Genomic DNA, 20,072 nt, shown 5'->3' with positions numbered 1-20,072 from the left:
ATCCCTGGGAATCTGAGCAACATTCTAGTTCGGGCCACCTATATCTCTGAATAAAGCACAGTCCATCTCCTTTCCTCTCCTCTGCGTCATCTTGAACTAAGTATTGCAAAGACTGTGTCCCCCATCTCAATAAAATAATGAACTTTATCCATCATTCATAGCTGATTTTGGTCCAGCTCCACTAGGGAAATCACAATATCCACCCAGCCATATGGCAGAAACTGTAAGGTATTTTATGCCTTAAGAGCAGTGTGATTAGACCCTGCTTATAACAGAAAACCAGGAGAGCAATGTTTTACATTAACTCTTGGATAAAGCTGGAAACAGTTTGGAACAAAAGACATTCTTTTCTTTTCCCTCACTTTATGCTAACAATGACAGAGCTATTATATTTGCAATATGTGAACTAACATAATCATCCCTCAGTTTTCAAGAAAAATTTGAGCCCACTGTTACTACCCTTTGGCCATCTTCCTGAAACCAAGGCAAGACTAATAATAATATATATGTAATTATGCTATGCTGTTATGACTTTGGTTCTGGCCAGGACAGTGTTAATTTTTTTGCAATAGCTGTGAATGGGAGTGGCCAGAACCCTTGAATTATTTGATACCACCTCACATCGTTGCCAGGAGTGGGGGAAAGGGACTCTCTCTTGCTTTGGAGGAAAAGAGCATTCCTTCCATTTGAGGAAACATGGTGGGGAGAGCCATACAGTAATTGTTTATTGGCCCAAGGTCTGCAGTGAGCATTTTTGCATTTGAAAAATTCTCTTATTTTGAATATTTCTGTTACTAAATTGGAGAATATTATTCCTAAACTATGGTATGGTACAGAGGAATGTATTGTGAAAGAAAAAGCAACTAAGATTCAAACTGTTCTAAACTCAGTTGTCCTTATCTACCCTAAGAAATAAAACCAAGTAAAATCAGTGTGCTGGTTTAAAGGTGAACCAGCAGGGGAAATGAACTCACCACGAGAGAGATTATAAGTCAGAGCTAAAATTTAATAATAATATTACAATAACAACACTGACACAAAAGGGAAATTGCTTTCAACTCACAAAACCCCAGCAGTATAACCCAGTGTCCTGGGGCACAAACCCAAGGGGGTTTGTTTGCCCTTGTGCTGAGACCCCTGTGGCTCCCCCAAGTCCAGAGCAAAAGGAAATGAAAAACCTGTTGGTGCAGGCGAGGGCTGTGGTCTGGGCGAGAGCGGGGATCTCCTCCTGTCGAGGTCCTGCTGCTCCTCTGGATCCAACGAGAAGTTCCCGAGGTCTTCTTACCCACCACTTATGTACCCTCAGGGAGCTCTCAGTTCCTCCCCCTGGGCGGGGACTCACACAATGGGTGATTAACTCTGGGAGCCAGGGGGTGTTGAACTGTTGATGGCCCATTGGCAGCTCCGCCCCCTCAGGCTGGGTGTGAAGGTGATAATGGCTCCCTGGGCAGCTGCTGCTAATGGCCCATTGTCCTTGGGGAATGAATAGAGGGGGTAGAATACACAGCTTTGATCACCCCCACACAGGGTTAGCTGGTCCCTCCTGCTCAACTAGGACAATCAGTTAGCACCACTTCCAATATTAGACATTAGCTCTTGGGACATGCTACTACTATTAAGTCTTCAAACATTACCATTTAATAGATTGCCATACAAATGGATTTTTAGATTTTTCAGGGCCTTTTATTTCCTGATCACTTCCATAGTGCTGCATTTCTACATAACCCTATCCAGCATGAGGCAGTAAACTTAAGACTCATCATATTTATAAGGATTGAAAAAAAATCCCATATATTTTAGAGGGAATTAGTGAACGTTGAGATCAATTCTTGGTAGAATTTACATTTCAAGACTCTCTTAGGAACAGTTTTCCATTTAAAAAAAAAATCACTTTTTTAATAAAGATTTGTTCATACAACACAGTTCCAAGAGACTTGTTCATTATGTCAGTTGCTCATCTCACACTGAATTTAGCAGAAATCCTACAAACTAAGCAGCATGATACTTTTCGAAAATGTGGAAAGAGAATTAAATTTGGAATAAGAAATCCAAATATTTGTAAATAAATGTAATAACAACATAAGTTTTAAATAAAAACATTCTTCTATACTCCCATGGCTGGTATCAAGTTGATCATTCACAAGAAATTAGAATTTTAAATGGACAGATAAAACAAAAATCAAAGCCTTTTTTCAATGACTCAAAGCTGCATTTTGATTTGAACACAGAAGTTTCCTACTGATTTCTTGGTACACATTTGTTTGAGGTGTGTAGTAAACAAACTTCAAATGATGCCTAAAGCAGGAATCCTGGATCTGTCACCATAGCTCACTCCTACAAATTTAACAGAAATGTTATTTTAGTTCCTACTCTGACAATTTTCACATCAGCCCTAAAAGCAAAAGGAGAGGAAGGCAGAGAGAAAGTAGGAAAGAGACAACAAAGATTTTGGAGGGTTTTTGAGGAAAGTGCACTGCACAAGAAAGTGTGCTATGGGAAATGAGGCAGCTGCACAGTTCCCTGTGAGGTGTGTGTTGGGGGGTACTCACAGGAATAGACTCTCATAGTCAAGCCCAGAAACCACAAGGTATGGTAACTTCAATTCCTGTGGCTACCACTAACATCTCTGTCCTCCAGAACGTTCCTTACAAGCTCATGTATAGTCCCCTTGTCATGTGAATTTTTTTCTGGAGAAAACTAGCTAAGGTTGTAGCACATGCCATTTTAAAAGCAGGTCCAGCAAAAGAAGTTGGTTGTTCTTCAATTTAACAGATAATTCACGAGTTTGTCTTTTTGCTTTTCAGGAAAGAAAAAACAAAAATACAAATAAGGAAAATCCTTAGCCCACAAGACTACTTTCCCTCCCTGTCACCTTCACCTCATACAATTCATGGGCTGGACACCACATCCTTTTGAAGGGATCTAGGCTTTCATTTGAAATAACAAGTGCTCACACTCTCAAATGCTGAAATCTGAGAGTCATTCCCCAATGGAAACTCAAAGGCCTAAAAACTCTCCACAAACTCTATCTTCTGATCATTCCTCAGAATACATTGCACAACTGTCATTCAGAATGTCAGGTGTTGAAACCAAAAAAAGGGCATGCATGGCCTCTGACTTATCTAAGAAAGGAGGAGCTTCTAAGGTATAACTGGAGCAGCAAGGACAGGCCATGGGTTCAGTGGTGGCAGCTAAGAATTCCTGTTCCCAGCTGTCTAATCCATGGCCAAAGGCAAAAAGCAACAGCAGAAAGTGACGGTGTCTGTGCTTCGGTCACTCCTGGACCTTTGCTTAAGTCACCTGTGAAGGTGTGTTGCTCTAACACCATGATTAGAGTTTAGGGCATGAAAAGTGTAAATACAGGTTGTTTTATGCTGAGTGTGCATTTGGAACAGTAATGGCAGCACAGAGGCTGTGCCAGCTCCAAGCAGTAATGGCTGAAATGGACATTACTGGTGGGTATACATCAGAATCCTGGGGTTTTCTAGAAGACTAGAGATTGACTCAGTTTGTTCCATTTAACTTAGGAAGAAAATGTATTTAAGTTAGGTGTCAGTAAAATTTAAGTTTAGACAAGTATGACCAGACTATCTATGTTTCAATAATAATTTTTCCATAATGTTTTCCTCTAACTAATCCCTAAAACCTCCACTCAGAGACTGGGGTTTAACTTTGACCACTAGAGAAATTACTCTGGATGGTCCTAGTCATCTGTTGACTACTTTACTGACACACTGGCAGATGAAAGGCAGTCCACTTTGATTAAATATAATTTCTCCCACCCAACAGAGTCTTCAGGATGACCTGAGACCTCATTCTCATGCTCACATTGAAATACCATCACTACAGCTGCTTCAAGTCAGGGCCTTCTGGGTTTTGTTATTTTGGTTTAGGGTTTGGGGTTTTTTTTTTGTTTCTTATTTCTTTGTGCTGTTTTGGGGAGGTGGAGGACAGGAGTGCTCACAGCTTCTTTTCTTTAGCTTTTGGAGTCTGAAATTATCAACCAGGAGGAGGAACTAGAAGAGGAAGTCAGCCACGAAACCTGGGGGAGGCAATGGTGGTCATGATAAGAACAGCAGAGGAAAGGCAAGGTCAGGAAGTCCTACTATATAAAGACAGCGAGGAGTAAGCCAAAAGAGGAAAAACTACATAAATTGTCCACATTGAATGATCTGACTCCTCTAGGCTGAAAATATCAGATCATCATTCTTGGAGAATGACAGTGATAAATATCTTGCTGCAGAGATGTGCAAAGTCTGTGTCAGTGTTGAGTATAACTCTGCCAGCCACTTTGCAGCAATGAAAACAGTATCCACTGTTTCATATCACCCCACAAAGCAGAAGAGATGATATAAATTGATTTAATAGAAAAAAATTTCATCTGAGGACTAGAAACATCTGACTATAGTTGAAAATGTGCAAAATATATATAACCAACCTTCCAGCTGAAGCCAAATTACACAGCACTGGAAGGATATAAAATCTAATACACAAAAGGAGCAACAGTAACAATTGTCAGTAATTGGCTAATCATGAACTAGATGATGTCATTGGGAGTAAAGAAAGTTCTAGGCATATATCATTTTTTTATTCCATTTACAAATAATTTGTGAATAACTAAGAGATTCTTAATTACAGTCCTCAGCATGTCACAGTCATTGACAATATGTGCTATGGTTAGTTATAAGCAATGTATTGTTATAAGTTATGCATGGATTTCTAGGACTCTTTAATAGCACTGTATTAAATTTCTTCTTGGTCTATTAATGACCTGTTGAGCATAATTTATAAAACCTTAATGCAAATTTTCATAAATGCTTATTTTACTTTTCAGTTACAGTCCTTATTCTTCATGTGATGGTTAAATCAATGTGTAAAGAAAAGTAATTGAAATTACTACAGCAGAAAAGCACATTTTTGTCAAGCATCATTTTTCAAGAAAAGCACCTGTGTTTAAAGACTGGAATTTAAAATTACTTCAGATTGCAAATTGTCTTATGCTACCAATTTACTTTATCAGTTCATGTGTCAGATTCTCTGGCTGGACATATTCTCTGTTGATGCACTACTGTCAGAGATAGCTATAAAATGTACCACTTTGGATGTTGACAGGAAAAATACTGAATCTGAAAGGGTGTCATAGCAAAGGACATTCTGATGCCTCTAATTCATTGTCTCTTATAGGCTCGGCTTTTCTTCCAGGCTGATAATTTATGGTATGCCTGTTTCCTACCTTCAGAGTTTTACCACATGCATGCAATTGCACGCAGCCTAAATTGCAACCATGAGCCTGTGCATGTGTTATGAAGGCATGATTTAAGTCATCCTGAAATTTCATCCATGTTTCCCACAGGCCCTTCTTGTATAAGTGTTCATCTTCCTCGTATGTACTGTCTCCTGCATGGAATATTTAGTTATTGTGCACTTTAAACAATGAGTTGGTGACCTACTCTGAAGAAAGTAGAAACCACTTGTTATGGGTTCACCCAGGTGGGCCTAGATTTGGGCTCTGGAGTTTGGACTAGGCCGAAGCTGTCAGCTGACTTGAGCTGGGCTAACAGCTGACCTCTTCTAGCCAGTAAGTTTGTATTCCATACCACATTATGACATCATCTCCAGGGCAGTAGGAACCAGTGTGGGAGTGGTTAATGAGTCACTTCTCAGCCTCCTCTTGGGAGGACACACGATGCTGTCCCAGGGGGGATGGAGAGGACCAGGCCCACCACTGGCTCACAGGGTACCTCAGGAAAGTAAACTGTGTTGTTCTGGGTCTCTCCTTTCTGCTTGGGTTTGTCTCCCTGGGGAATAAGCTTCTTCTTAAGTAATGTGTAGTTAGGACAGTAGAATTTGTGTGTTCGTTAAGAAGTTGAGGTGGGGAACTTGTTGTTGTAGACTTGTGTGAGTGAATATTTGTACTCTCTTCTAATTGTCTCTTTCTTCCTGTGAAAAATATATGTAGTTTTAGTATAAATGCAGTTTGAAGTGTTTTTTTCCTTTCCCCTCTCTTTTCCTCCCTTTCCCTGGTGTTAGGAGGGAGGCTTTTCTCTCTGTGCTTGGGGGGGTTGGCAGTTGCTGATCTCAAACCAAGCCACCACTGTTCATTTACCCAAAATGAAAGGATTCTATTTGCTTTTTGGTATTCTGAAAAAGTTCAGTAAAGAAAATATAAAGAACTCTTCCAGTCACTGTTGAGGAATGATCCTTTATGTCACCTTTCTTCTCATCGGGTCCTTGCATGGATATCTGCATGGCTTTTTTACATTATCACTGTCCTAGGGTATTTGAAGGGTCATATTGGTTGAACTCATCTTTGTGTTCGTTGCATTCTGCTGACCTCCATTATGGTGAAAATCAACATTTAAATACCTTCACCAAATTCTAAAAGAGTTATTTGCTTCTCTATGAAAAAATGATTGAGGCTTGTGCTGGTTTGAAGGTGAACCAGCAGGTGAAATGAACTCACCACGAGAGAGATTATAAGTCAGAGCTAAAATTTAATAATAATATTACAATAACAACACTGACACACAAGGGAAATTGCTTCCAACTCACAAACCCCAGCAGTATAACCCAGTGTCCTGGGGCACAAACCCAAGGGGGTTTGTTTGCCCTTCTGCTGAGACCCCTGTGGTTCCCCCAAGTCCAGAGCAAAAGGAAAAGAAAAACCTGTTGGTGCAGGCGAGGGCTGTGGTCTGGGTGAGAGCGGGGATCTCCTCCTGTCGAGGTCCTGCTGCTGCTCTGGATCCGACGAGAGGTTCCTGAGGTCTTCTTACCCACCACTTATGTACCCTCAGGGAGCACCCAGTCCCTCCCCCTGGGCGGGGACTCACACAATGGGTGATTAACTCTGGGAGCCAGGGGGTGTTGAACTGTTGATGGCCCATTGGCAGCTCCGCCCCCTCAGGCTGGGTGTGAAGGTGATAATGGCTCCCTGGGCAGCTGCTGCTGATGGCCCATTGTCCTTGGGGAATGAATAGAGGGGGTAGAATACACAGCTTTGATCACCCCCACACAGGGTTAGCTGGTCCCTCCTGCTGAACTAGGACAAGACTGAATCAAAGTAATGTTAAAAAAAAAAAGTAACCAAAAAATAAGAAAAAAATCTAAAAAACTCACATGGAAAATGTCTGAATTTCCTAGTAATTCCCTTAGTTTCTACAGAGCAGAGGGCTGCATTCCTCCCATATAACACCAAACAGCTGTCTTTCAGGCTACCGGTATAAGTCTCTTTTAAGGAAAAGAGTTCAGAATAAGCAGGACTGGTGTAGCATTTCTATAAGTGAAAGATTTTTTATGCTTCCCTAATCCAACTGTTTCACATGAAAAGGTGGAAGAGTCTAAATCCCTCCCATCTGCCCTTAAAATGACCAGTAAAGTCATTGTATGGCTGTGCAATCACACTTTCAGTCTAAACAAGCCAAGTGCAAAGTGCTACATCAAGAATTCCATTCCAAAGATACAGTCTAATGGTTGTGCCTGGTGAGTCAGGTGCAGTTGGTTACCTGCCATCAACTATTTGGCAACTCACTGTTTTCACAGTGTAGTCTGGTTTCTACTTGGAGACAATACCTACTGTAGTCAGACTATTTACTCTGTAAACAGAAACAAAATTCCCTGAGGGGATTGAGGCATCGACACTTTGCTTTTAATTATTTGACTAAATTAGCCAGTTCCAACTGTCTCAGTTTTGATCCAGTTTATACTAATCCCATTATTAATTCATTCTTCCTCACGGAAGACAGCTCACAATGAGCATGCACAAACATGCTGTATAAATTGAAAGAATGTCTTAAGACTAATAATTGTATCATGGAGAGCATTATCAGCTGGCAGTCTGACTGTTTCATTAATTTACATCGTACATAGATATTCACAGATTATTTTTTTACATTTCCTTCATGAAGTTTCCATCTAAAAACTCATTAGGCCATTGAGTGCATTATAACTAAGCATTTACAGCTGATAAAATATCATTGCCTGTTTTCCAGGTCTCTTTTCTTTGTATGGGAAAAAACTTATTTAAGTCTATCCTGGAGAGAAACTCCATTAACATGTTCCTGCTTGTGTACTAAGTCATAGAATCATAGAATGGATTGGGTTGGAAAAGACCTCCAAGATCATCGAGTCCAACCCTTGGTCCAACTCCAGTCCCTTTACCAGATCATGGCACTCAGTGCCACGGCCAATCTGTGTTTAAAAATCTCTAGGGATGGTGAATCCACCCCCTCTCTGGGCAGCCCATTCCAATCCCTGAGCACTCTCTCTGCAAAGAATTTTTTCCTGATATCCAACTTCAATTTCCCCTGGCAGAGCTTGAGCCCATTGTGCCCCCTTGTCCTATTGCTGAGTGCCTGGGAGAAGAGACCAACCCCCACCTGGCTATAACTTCCCTTCAGGTAGTTCTAGACAGTGATGAGGTCACCTCTGAGCCTCCTCTTCTCCAGGCTGAACACCCCCAGCTCCCTCAGCCTCTCCCCACAGCACTTGTGCTCCAGTCCCTTCACCAGCCTCGTTGCTCTTCTCTGGACCCGCTCCAGCCCCTCAATATCCTTTCTGAACTGAGGGGCCCAGAACTGAACACAACACTCAAGGTGTGGCCTCACCAATGCAGAGTACAGGGGAAGGGTCACTGCCCTGGTCCTGCTGGTCACGCTATTTTTGATACAGGACAGGATCCCATTGGCCTTCTTGGCCACCTGGGCACACTGTTGGCTCATGTTGAGCTTCCTGTCAATTAGTACCCCAAGGTCCCTTTCTGCCTGGCTGCTCTCCAGCCACTCTGTGCCCAGCCTGGAGTGCTGCAGGGGGTTGTTGTGGCCAAAGGGCAGGACCTGCACTTGGCCTTGTTGAACTTCATCCCATTGGAATCAGCCCATCTCTCCAGTCTCTCCAGATCCCTCTGCAGAGCCCTCCTGCCTTCCAGCAGGTCGACACTCCCTCCCAACTTGCTGTCATCAGCAAATTTGCTGCTGATGGACTCAATCCCCTCATCTAAATCATCACTAAAGATGTTAAACAGGACTGGACCCAACACAGACCCCTGGGGAACACCACTGGTGACCAGCCACCAGCTGGGTGCAGCTCCATTCACCAGCACTCTCAGGGCCCGACCCTCCAGCCAGCTCCTAATCCAGGAGAGGGTACACTTGTCCAGGCCATGGGCTACCAGCTTTTCCAGGAGTATATTATGGGAGACAGTATCAAAGGCCTTGCTGAAGTCCAGATAGACACATCCACAGCCTTCCCCTCATCCACCAGGCTGGTCACCTGATTGAAAAAAGAGATCAGGTTGGTCAGACAGGACCTGCCCCTCCTAACCCCATGCTGGCTGGGTCTAATCCCTTGTCCACCCTGAAGGTGCTGTGTGATTGCACTCAGGATGAGCTGCTCCATAACCCTGCCAGGCACCGAGGTCAGGCTGACAGGCCTGGAGTTGCCAGGGTCCTGCTTGCAGCCCTCTTTGTGGGTTGGGGTCCCACACTTCTGAAAATAATCCAGCCTCTTCTCTACTGAAGATAACCCACGAGTTTTCCATAAAAGCATGTTATCTTTCAAAGTGGCTCAACAATACCTCAAGCCATTTTGTTACATATCTAGGAAAAAGAGAGCCAAGCATTAGGACTGTTAAGTGCCTGAGTAACTCTGAAAAAGAACTCAACCATTTAGGTCATTCTAGTCAAGGCAATGACACCTATGGGAGTTTTCAAATATTCCTGGGAGTCTATTTCAGCTTATTTCAATTAGGGATTAAAGAGCCTACTTGCATCTCTCTGCCTCTAAGTATTTTTCAAATCTGGCCACTAAGCCATCAAGCCTAACATCCTGAATATTTTTGTCTCAGAGCCATAATTCTCCTCTAAGTCTTGGACTGGTTGACCTCTCTTCCCCTGAGTTTCTCACCGAATAATGACATAGAGAACATCATTATTAAAAAAAAAAAACAAACCAAAAAAACCCCCAAAAAACCAATAAACCAAAACCAAACAAGCAACAAAAAAACCCCAAACCACACACACACCAACAACTCACTTAAAGCAATAGGATGTTTTCATTGCTGTACCTCAGCCCTCACCACCTCAGTAGTAATGGCTTCCTACTGTTATCACTGGAAGAATCTTACTTTCCTTTACCTTGAAAAACAGCATGAAGAAAACCAGACAGGTCTTAATTTCACACCCCCACTCCCCACCTCACTGTTTTTATTTATGTATTTACAACTAATACAGTGACCTTTCTAATCTTATGAGGTATCCATGGGATACTCTGTAGGTGAGTGAAGTGATTATTTGGGAGAAAAAAAGAAAAAAAAAGAATTTTCCTATGTGTAAATATGGGGGGGGTTGTGACATCCACTTAGTCATTTGAATACTGAAGAAGTAACAACTTGGCAGAATCAGAAGAGCCAGAGTGAATTTCTGTATTTTATTTCTGACATATGGTGAAAAATCAGTCCAGCTCAGAAAATGCATTTAATTTTCTCTGTTAATTTAATGTTGGCTTGTCCCTGTCTACTGAATAACAAGGCAGGCTACACTTTGCACTGGTTTAGGTTTAAGTTCCTCTTCATACTTCCATTCTGACCTTTCAGGGGATCATGGGAATCTCCTATCCATTTTTTAAATCTTCCTCTAACTAAAAATATTTTAAACCAAAATAATAGTTGCAGCCAGCTTTTTTAAGCTGCCTTGAATATTAGGGTTTTCTTGGTCTATTACTGAAGTTATTTTGCTTAACAGAGAGTTTTCAGGCTTTCCTCCCCTTCTTTGAACAAAATACATTGAAAGATCTGTGCTACCACCTAATTACCAAAAGCTTTTACTTGCTTCTGCGGTTGGTCTGACATTTATTCAAGTTAATGTATGCATTCCAAATAGACTTTGGCATAGGCTGGACCAGTTCTGGATTCATAAGCACACAGTTTTAAAAATCAGTACCTAAAAGTGCCTATCCAGAGAAATCCTTCAGGCCTGAGGTCACATCTTATAGAGATGTTTCTCCCACCTACGAGCTTCTCCCTATGCTTAGTATCATGGCCAGATTCATCATTACAAAGAAGCCTTCAGGCAAGGATCTGATACTCAGTTTTGAATAAAATCCAGTTCTCCAGCAAGGCCCCAGGCCTCTCACCTAAGACTTATTTCAGTAAACTACTCTCTGCACAAACAATTCAGTGAGCATTTCTTGTTATTTCTATCACTGATGGCAAAACATGCAGCTCTCCCAGGTGTGTATTGGTACAGTTACACAGAAACAGAATGGCAGGTTTAGAAACCAGCAAATTATCGAGCCTTATTTTACTCTCTCCCCCTCTCTAGGATGAAAATAAGAGATTCTCTGCAGTGTAAAAGAATAACTATTTTACCAAAGTCAGAAGACATTGAAGATGGCCTGGAGACATTTACGTCATTGAGGAAATTCAGGGAGCAGCCTATACCTATGGGATCAAAAGCCATTAAAAGGCTTTTAACTCGAAGGGCCTTCAGTGAAATAGTCAGCTGTGTTCACACTGGCAAATTTTAAAACTATTCAGCCTCTGGATGGCCACTGGGCACCTAAGACACCTCTTAGTTATTAAATATTAGTCCTCAAGCAATTCGTTGCTGTGACTTTTATGGCTGCATAAGAAGGAAAAAGTATGCAAACCTGTGGACATGTTCTAACCTGGATCACATTTCTGTGGAAAGGATAAAGGATGCAGGATTGTCCTAGTTCAGCAGGAGGGACCAGCTAACCCTGTGTGGGGGTGATCAAAGCTGTGTATTCTACCCCCTCTATTCATTCCCCAAGGTCAATGGGCCATTAGCAGCAGCTGCCCAGGGAGCCATTATCACCTTCACACCCAGCCTGAGGGGGCGGAGCTGCCAATGGGCCATCAACAGTTCAACACCCCCTGGCTCCCAGAGTTAATCACCCATTGTGTGAGTCCCCGCCCAGGGGGAGGGACTGGGTGCTCCCTGAGGGTACATAAGGGGTGGGTAAGAAGACCTTGGGAACCTCTCGTTGGATCCAGAGCAGCAGCAGGACCTCGACAGGAGGAGATCCCCGCTCTCGCCCAGACCACAGCCCTCGCCTGCACCAACAGGTTTTTCATTTCCTTTTGCTCTGGACTTGGGGGAGCCACAGGGGTCTCAGCACAAGGGCAAACAAACCCCCTTGGGTTTGTGCCCCAGGACACTGGGTTATACTGCTGGGGTTTTGTGAGTTGAAAGCAATTTCCCTTGTGTGTCAGTGTTGTTATTGTAATATTATTATTAAATTTTAGGTCTGACTTATAATCTCTCTCGTGGTGAGTTCATTTCCCCTGCTGGTTCACCTTTAAACCAGCACAAGGATCCTCCACAGACATGATACCAAAGGATGCAAACACCTCTGATCCTGCTGTGACTAACACACAGCAGCACTGTTTCTCTATAACACACCATAATTCTCAACTCTGGGAGCATAAACTCAACACAGACCATCACACATCACTGCATTATAACAGTGGGGATTTTCTCTCTCTATTTGCTCCTTGTTGCTTTTCCCTGTCAGCCTTGTTGCTCTGCTTTGTTAGCTTTGCATTCCTTCAAGTTCCTATTTCTTCTGACTCTCCTAGTAAGAACAAGACTGTGAAATTTTCATGGTTCCCAGCCTATGATATGTAACATCTAGGACTTATAAGGGGAAGAAACAGTAGCAAGATAAATTAGCCCAAAATGAGCAAAATTGTGGCCAATTAACAAACAAACAAACAAACAAAAAAGTGAAGCATGCTGATAATTCCTTTCCATTTAGAAGCTCAGTGTATTTTTCCTCATAATGGTTTGCTACAATTTAGAAGATGAACAAACCTAGCCCAGTGACCTTCAGCAACAGTTCAAGGTCCTTTCTGTGGTACTGAAATCCCACTCTTCTCTTCATCATGCCTTTCATTAATATTAGACCATGTTGTCGGGGTGACACAATGTGTGTCTGGATCTCTCAAGGTCTGAGGTGATTGATCCTTAAGGACCAGAGAACCACCTGTAGAATGTGGATGGCTTGTAACCACCCATGTATCTTTCCATGTGTGTCAGTGTGCCAGCATGTTATATACAGGAGTAGATAAAAGTGAAGCTGTTACTAAAAATGAAGTCCTTTGTCTTCAATGAGCTTTTGGATCACACTGCAGCCTAAGTTGTCTCTGCCTCCTCTGACTGCCACAAAGCTAATCCACTTTACCCTGACAAAGGGTGACCCCAATACCATGTCTTAACAGAACAGATAGATGAACAAATATTTAATTATTTTATATATTTCATACAATTTTAAGGACAAAAAATGCCAAATTACATGGATACTCTTGATATCAAAACTGGATTACAGATATTTGAATATTCAGAGGAGATGAACCCAGGATTTTATGTCTGCCTTACTATAACAACAGCCTCAGCTTTGAAAACACATTTAAACAATTCATAACAGACTTAATTCATGCTTAAATAACTAAATCTATAGGGCCTGATGGGATGCATCCAAGAATCCTTGAAGAGGTTGCTGATGTTATCACAAAACCTCTCTTGATGATCTTTGATCAGTCTTTGGAATCCAGAGAGCTCCCAGCTGACTAGAATTTGGCAAATGTTGTCCTGAGTTTCAAGAAGGACGAGGAGGACCCAAGAAACTACAAGCCTGTCATCCTCACTTCAGTGCCTGATAAGGTTATGGAGAAGGTTACTTTGGGAGGTATTGAAAGACAACACAGTCGTTGGTCACAGCCAGCACAGCTTCATGAGAGGAAAGTCCTGCTTATCAAACCTGATTTCCTTCTATGACGAGGTAACCCACCCAGCTGATCAAGGGAAGCCAGTTGATGTAATCTTTCTGGATTTCAGTCAAGCTTTCTGTGCGGTCTCTCACCATGTCCAGCATGTCCAGCACACAGCACAAACACTTCAGGCAGTGGGTGAAAAATTGGGTTACAAATCAAACACAGAGGGCAATAGTGAACGGGATAACAACAGACTGGTGACCTGTCATAAGTGGGTTCCACAGGGCTCCATCTTAGGCCTTGTACTTTTCAACATCTTCATAAATGACTTGGATGCAGGACTGAAGGGGGTATTAAGCAAGTTTGCAGAAGAAACAAAACTGGGAGGAGCTGTTGACTCCCTTGAAGGCAGGGAGACTTCAACAAAATAGAGGTCTGGGCAATCACCAACCATAGCAAGTTCAACAAGGGGAAGTGCCAGATTCTGCACCTGGGATGGGCAAACCCTGTATGCTTGTACATACAAGATGCTGGAAAACAGTGCACAGAAAGGGACCTGGGGGTCCTGGTTAATGGCAAGTTGAATATGAGTCAGCAGTGCCCTGGCAGCCAGGAGGGCAACCATGTCCTGGGGAGCATCAGGCAAAGCTTCACCAGCTGGTCGAGGGAGGGGATTGTCCTGCTTAGTGCCTCTGCACTGGGATAGCTTCACCTTGAATATTATGTGCAGTTTTGGGTGCCACAATATAGGAAAGATATTAAGCTACTAGAGAGTCCAAAGGAGCGACAACAAAGGTGGTGGAGGGCCTTGAATGGAAGCCGTGGATGAAGGCACTTGATCTGTTCAGCCTGGAGAAGAGGAGACTGAAAGGAAACTTCATTGCAGTTACAACTTCCTCATAAGGGGAAGAGGAGGGGCAGACACTGATCTCTTCTGTGTGCTGACCAGTGAGTGACAGGACCCAAGGGAAGGGCCTGAACTTGTGTCAGGGGAGGTTTAGGTTAGATATCAGAAGAAGGTTATTCACCCAGAGGGTGGCTGGGCACTGGAACAGACTCCCCAGGGAAGTGGCCACAGCACCAAGCCTGACAGAGTTCCAGAAGGGTCTGGATGATAATCTCAGGTGCAGGATGTGACTCTTGGGGATGGTCCCATGCAGGGCTAAGTGTTGGACTCGATGATTCCAATGTGCCCTTTCCAGCTCAGCATATTTTGTGATTCTATGATTTGGTGATATTTTACTAATGTCCCTAACTCGGTTATGGGGTCATGACTAATTTGCACACCAAGCAAAAAAATTCACCTTTTAAATCACAATCATAAATACTAAATGTGAAAATTTTCAAAACATTTGAAAGGCATTTATCAGAAAGTCAAAGCTCATTGATTGAGAGATAAACAGGTGAGTCAAATATGCCAAGTCTGAGCAGAAGTCAAGGTCTACATCCATAGAAGGCTACCCAGACAGGTTTTCAGCACCTTCTCATTAGGCAACAGGCTGAATCAGTCCTTAAAGTCAAACAAAAATTGACAAGACACCCCCTGAGAATCGTAAGTGGATTGAACCGAGGATCTATGCTATGATTCAAGTTCATAATGACATTATTCAACAGTGTCTGTTTCCCCTCATAAAGCATAGTCTGAAAAGTTGTGAACGAAACACTCTGTCAAGAATGAAACACTCGTTACTGTCAATAAATTAGTATGTTGCCCAAGATCACCCTATGCTGCCTACTTAACCTGTGTGTGACACATTGTCACTTCTTTTTGGTTGACATACATTATCTGGTCTATAGACTTCTTTTTCTCATTGTGTTTGACAGAAAGTGCCTTGCAGTCAGTTTGACTGTCTGGCACAGGGCACAGCTTCTGGTGTGTTCCCACAGCAGAAATCTCTGAAGTATCACCCTGGCCTGGCCTGGCTACTAAAACCTCGCTTGATAAACACAACACAAGGTTTCTGACTATGAGCAATGGTTTAGTATCTCCTGAATCACATTGTTTCTGGTGCTGTCTTTTCTCTGGGCAAGCTCACCTCATCTGCAGAAAAAGGAATTGCCCTAGTTCTTGAAGAAGAGTCATTATATACAGTCTTCTTAGAGAAACAAAACATAATTATTCAGAAAAAAAAAAAAGGCAGGATAGAAATGCCTGTTACAGGACACTAATGTCTTGTCTTGTGATTCCTATAAATCTTGGTTATTCCTGAAGGAAACTTAATCTGAGCTATTAAAAACAACGACAAAAATGTTGGTAGAAAACTAAAAAGACAAAGATTTCTAAATCAATAGCATTAAATGAACTTTGGTTGAATGCTTTAAAAAACCAAAGAAAGAGAAAGGCGAGTTTAGAGTTTGACGCTGTGATGTTGGCAAAGCAGACATCCTGGTCACAGGCTGAGGACATACACTCTGCAGATGGCAAAGGCAAACCTTAGTCCCAGTTTATACTCCAGCAGCTGCTGTCCTAAGTGTTGTATCCCTCACTGGTCTCGCTTCCTTTCATTTAATAGCCAGGCTGTTACTTATTTTCCTCATTCACAAATGGGGGTTTGTTTATGTCCTTCCTTCAAGCAGCCCCTTCAGTAATCCTTTTTCTGTTCATCACCTTAGAACCAGGTCCCTGAAGCGCCACTGACACAAACCACAGCAACGCTAATGGATGTGAGGCAGATCACTGAGCAGAGCATGTCACTGTAATCCACTGGCATGTGTTTCTGAGAGGCAGCAGATCACAGTCAAAGGAATTATACCAGAGCCTGCATCACAAATAAATGGGTGCCATGAACTTACTCGCTGTGATCCTTTGTGGGCTTGGTCAGAGTTGGAAGGTGGGTGTTTTTTCCAGTAGCTCCTGTTAACTCTTGGAAAAGGGAGCAGCTGCCTCTTCTGTTGCAGAGCAGCCTGGTGACAGCACACGGGAACAGATGGCACAGCAAGTGTCTCTTTCTTTGCATTTAGACAGTCCCTTCTCTCCTCCTGCTTCTCACAAACAGCCTCACTGAATTTTTTTCATGTTATAAAGATACTAAATCTTTTATTTTCACTCCAGGAGACAATTACCTGTGCTCTTCAAGGACTAAAAAGAAGATGGGGTGAAAATCTAAAGCATTAATTCCACACTCACATCCTTCTTTTACAGGTCAGTTGGCTGAAAAAAACAGAGATGACCTAAAAGATATATTTTTTTTCTGTTAATGTGGATTGATATATAGACAATCCTTACAGTGCTTGGGAGCTGTTTTGCTGTACAGAGAAGAAATTGAATAGTATGATTCAGTGTAGGGAAGAACTAGTGTATCCACTCCTTGACTCATGCATCAATTCTAGATTTTTTTCCTTTTATATGAATAATCTAAAAACATAAATGCTTGGTTTATAGATATAAATGGCTATTCAGCTGTAAGCAAAACTTCTGCAGAGCATACACTATCTAATGGCTATTGACTGTTGAGCATGGCTAGATGAGGAAAAAATATAAGAACAAGAAGCAGATCTCAAATATTACAAGCTTTCCTTCTGATTTTGATGAACAAATTAAGTTATTGAAAGTTGTGCAGTGACTCATACGAGCCATAATACAAATTAATATCATGATCATATGGACACTTTTTAAGTAGCTGTTATGACTGAACTCCACTGGGACCAAATGAACCTGTCTAGTTGCTCTGTCTGTTCAAAGAGAAGTCCACCCAGCCATTCAGAGTCTGCTGCTGGCAGGAGTGCCTGGAGCGACTAGACTGGGATGGGAGATGCTGGTGGTAGGTCACCACGCCAAGACTGACTGATTCAGACTGTCTGAAGCGCTCCAGGCTGGGCACAGAGTGGCTGGAGAGCAGCCAGGCAGAGGGACCTTGGAGTACTAATTGACAGGAAGCTCAACAGGAGCCAACAGTGTGCCCAGGTGGCCAAGAAGGCCAATGGGATCCTGTCCTGTATCAAAAATAGCGTGGCCAGCAGGCCCAGGGCAGTGATCCTTCCCCTGGACTCTGCATTGGTGAGGCCACACCTTGAGTGTTGTGTTCAGTTCTGGGCCCCTCAGTTCAGAAAGGATATTGAGGTGCTGGAGCGGGTCCAGAGAAGAGCAACAAGGCTGGTGAAGGGACTGGAGCACAAGTGCTGTGGGGAGAGGCTGAGGGAGCTGGGGGTGTTCAGCCTGGAGAAGAGGAGGCTCAGAGGTGACCTCAGCACTGTCTGGAACTGCCTGAAGGGAAGTTCTGGACAGGTGAGGGTTGGTCTCTTCTCCCAGGCACTCAGCAATAGGACAAGGGGGCACGATGGGCTCAAGCTCTGCCAGGGGAAATTGAAGTTGGATATCAGAAAAAAATTTTTTACAGAGAGAGTGGTCAGGCATTGGAATGGGCTGCCCAGAGAGGGGGTGGATTCACCATCCCTAGAGATTTTTAAACACAGATTGGCCGTGGCACTGAGTGCCATGATCTGGTAAAGGGACTGGAGTTGGACCAAGGGTTGGACTCGATGATCTTGGAGGTCTTTTCCAACCCAATCCATTCTATGATTCTATGATTCTATGATTCTAAGGCTCACTTGGTGCCACTGAGTTGGCTGCACTCTCTTTACCTTTTCGGTGGTGAAGTCTAGAGATGCATGAAGCTTTGAAAAGGCTGTTTTAGATTCTGACATCATTCCAAGACCTCTGGGACTTCAGACACTCTGCAGTCCCTCCAATGCCCAGGCTTAGACACATGCTTGCTGTCAGGACCCTATTCCTGCAATTATAGTTGTTCCTATCACTTATACCATCACATATTTTGAAAGAATGAAACAGCAACCTAAAGCAAAGCTCAAACCTCATATATATACTGAAGTAACCAGAGGGTCAGTTATTTGTGTACCTGGTGAATATTCCATTTCCTGAAAAGAAAATATTAATCACAACTCTCAATATGCCATGTGTTAATTGAATATAAATATTTTTCAATGCTCTAAAATATCAGAATATGAGCCAGATATTTGCATGGAGAAGAACAGATTTGTTGACTAAATACTCCTATGAAGTCTTATCTCTTTATTTCAATGTCTTTAGAAATTCTTTCCTCGTCACCTCCTCCTGTAAACAGTTACCCTTTGCATATTTCATTAGTAGGTGTTTTGTATTGCTTCAGATGAATATGATGAAAACAGGCCCTGGGAGACACCCTTTGTTGCATGCTGGTCTCTTCAGTGCTTTGTGGAATGTCACTTTGAAAATGTAACATGATGGAAATTGGTAAGCTGTGCTCTCTCATGCAAAAAAGTTTACATAAACATGGAAATATTGCTTCTGGTTGATAGTGCCTTTAACTTCTATGAACACTGTCCTCAAGCTACTATTTTTTAAGTGAGGGAAAATGTAAAATATCTTGCCTGTGTTTGGAAATATTATAAAGTTTTTTAATTCACTTTTGCACTACTTGGCATTGAAGGGGCAAGACCAAAAAAAGAAATATCAGACCACAGGGCCAAGACAGATAATATTGCAAGTACCAATAAAATGTTATAGCACTGTCACTGTTCATGGAACAAGCAGCTAAAATGTTATAGCACTGTCACTGTTCATGGAACAAGCAGCTAAAATGTTATAGCACTGTCACTGTTCATGGAACAAGCAGCTAAGTTTGGGGTTTTGTTTCGTTCGTTTGTTTGTTTGGGGTTTTAGTTGTTTGTTTTTATGTAGGAATGTTTTCTACATGTCAAACAACCACAGTCTGTAGCTCAGTGAACTCACAGTCCAGGGAGTCAGATACAGGCATGCTCACACAAGAAATCCCAATGGCTTTCACTAAAAGCATCTGACTCTGAATTGAGGTAGGTAGATAAACTCACTGTGGATTATTTTCTGAAAAACAACTAGGTCTGTTTTCCTTCATAACTTGTTCTTGAAAGAATGGATGGTGCAACTGCTTCTGATGCAGGCTAAGCACTGTGAACTTTTGTGTAACTTCACTGACTTCTTGGACTCTGGCTTATATTAAAGAGCAGAAATAATTTCACTAAGGGTCCTGTCCTGCATTCCTAACATAAGCAGGATGCTTATTTGATTTGCAGTGTAGCTCTGTCTTTTGTTTAGGGAAAACTCTGAAGCCTGTTGAACAAGGATCAAGTCAAGTTCTTTGAGTGAGACCCAAGTAGTGTCCTGCATAAATAAGAAACACACTACACATACATGAAGCATAATTACTCACATTTTTGTAAATTGTATTCCTTTGTCATGCATTGATTTCATAAATGTGAACTGGCTTTTGAGATGCAAGAACCACAGCACTTCTACAGGAAGGTTGCTCATATATGGAATATGAGTGATGGGCTTGATGGTGTGCATGGTCAGCACTGCCCTCTTTGC

The sequence above is a fragment of the Pithys albifrons genome, chromosome 4 (assembly GCF_047495875.1).
Source record: "Pithys albifrons albifrons isolate INPA30051 chromosome 4, PitAlb_v1, whole genome shotgun sequence".
Lineage (NCBI taxonomy): Eukaryota > Metazoa > Chordata > Aves > Passeriformes > Thamnophilidae > Pithys > Pithys albifrons.
Note: the sequence above shows the minus strand (reverse complement) of the source record.